Below are 2,095 nucleotides of genomic sequence, written 5' to 3'. Positions count from 1 at the left end.
ACCGGTTCAGATTACTTAAATAACAATATACATTTTTTTGCCCTCTATATAAGTGTCTGGAAGTTACTAATGTTTATATGAAATGAAACTATTAATACTTTTCTACAGCAATAACTGCACACTAGAAGGCCAAGGCAAACACAAATCAAGGCATGGAGTTTTCCCTAAGCTGCAGTGTGAAAGGACCATGAATAGTTGACTCCGTTCACACAGATGGGTTTCTTTGCTATAGGAAATCCAAGTGGAATAAAGAATGGAGATAGAAAAAGGTTTTCTTGGAGGGAAGGCTGACACCCTGCATGCCTTTAGTTTTCGGCCCCTTCTGCTACATCACATTCTTCTGTACAGTCTGATGTCATAATGTTGCCTCTAAGCATCTGCACAATGAGAGTGCTATCTTTGAAGGCATCTTCATTCAGCGTATCAGGTTCTGCAATGGCCTCGTCAAAAGCCTTTTTAGCCAGTGTGCAGGAAAGCTCTGCATTATTGAGGCTCTCATAGTAAAACACTAGGAAAGTTAAGAGCCAGCCCCAGGCTGTTTGGATGTGTCAGTTGCATCTCTTTCCTGCTTATGTCAAATACCTCTTGGTAAGCTCCTTGGGAATTATCTATCGTTTGTTTCTGGTCATCACCACATGAAACTTCAGTAAGGTACCAGAAATAATCTCCCTTCAATTTCAGATAGAGGACCTTACTCTCTGAATTAATTGCATTAGCTATTAAATCCTTATCCAATAATTTTAGGACTGTAGTGCAGCTAGACCTCAGCTTTAACTCCACTTTCTCCCAATAGTCCTTGATGAGCTACAACTTCTTGGAGGAGTTGTGGGTCTTCTGCTCAATGCTCGAGATGACCGTGCAAGCAAACCTGCGGCCCCTGACCATGTTCTTATAGGCCACTGACAGCAGGTTGTGCTCCTTGATGCAAAGCTCGGCGCCCTACTAGGTCATGGCCTGCATTCAGGTGGCCATGTTGTCACAGTGCTCAGCCTGCTGGGCCAGCTTTGCCCTCTTGATCACCTTGGTCTTCTTCATGCTGCGTGGGAGGCTGAGGGCCAGGAGAATGAGGGCTAGCACCGAGCCAGATCCTAAGGAGTCCTCCTGGAGAAAGGCGAGGGGCCTAGAACAATCTTTTGATTATAAGCATGACATTCTGCTTCACTAAAGTGACAAACTTTAGAAATGGTAGCCCTTCAGATGATTGATAGACTTAGTCCTCAACCGGAAGACAACTTGAATTAGTGCTATCATCAAGCCGTTATGAGCAACAACATATTAACATAACTTCAATACCTCATTTTAAAAAGCTCATGTTTAATAGACTTGCATTTAAGGAATTTCACTTACTCTGATTCTTTTTTTTTTCTTTTTCTAGTTATAGAAACTGAGAAGCTATTTTGGCATATTGAAAAAACTTCCTCACAGGGAGGGATGATGAAAGAGAGAGAGACAGAGATGGAAAGACAGAGATGGAGGCAAATATCAGACTAAGGTCAACGCCAGCTTGGTTACACAGTTACCTTTGTCACATCTAGAGAGCTTTGGGCTTTCTTGGGGATTTGTACTCCCAAAGCAAGGATTCTGAGTTTTATGCAATATTGGTTTATTTACTTATTTTTTATATACAAAGTCTTACTCCATTGTGCTTAAACTGGAGGACTTCTGAGATTCAGCCCCCATGTTTGAAAAATGGAAATAATGTATTTCTCATAGGATGCTGTGAGCATTAGAAACTCAGTGGTCTGACTGTTGGATGTGTTATAACTTATACCTTTAAATACCAACCCCCCATGCACACAAATATCTCACATACTAACTATACTTCTGCAAAATGCAATGCATTGTAAGCACTGGTGAGTTGGGGGGACTTTGGCAGTTTTCCTGTGAATATTCAGGTCTCCCTTTCCACATGTTCCACTTTGTCTCTGCTAAGTTCTTGGCACATAACATGGTATTTTGTTAATGAGCCCCCAGCTGCATTTAGAAAATCTTCACAGCTCACTAACACAGGTCTTGGCTCTTCGTGGATTAGCTGCTCCAGTTATGAAACAACCCCGTTATCAGTGGTTTGAAGCCTACTTCTTGTTGACAGTGT

At 41.8% G+C, this 2,095-nt stretch overlaps 1 pseudogene; it reads right to left on the bottom strand.

The window, feature by feature from the left end:
* Nucleotides 1–305: 305 nt before the first annotated feature.
* On the bottom strand, nt 306–1,035 carry LOC103742989 (annotated as a pseudogene).
* Nucleotides 1,036–2,095: the final 1,060 nt, after the last annotated feature.

This window comes from Nannospalax galili, unplaced genomic scaffold (genome assembly GCF_000622305.1).
Source record: "Nannospalax galili isolate Female #2095 unplaced genomic scaffold, S.galili_v1.0 scaffold278, whole genome shotgun sequence".
NCBI classification, from domain to species: Eukaryota; Metazoa; Chordata; class Mammalia; order Rodentia; family Spalacidae; genus Nannospalax; species Nannospalax galili.
The sequence above is the reverse complement of the archived record's forward strand: the minus strand, read 5'-3'. Positions and strand labels throughout refer to the sequence as shown.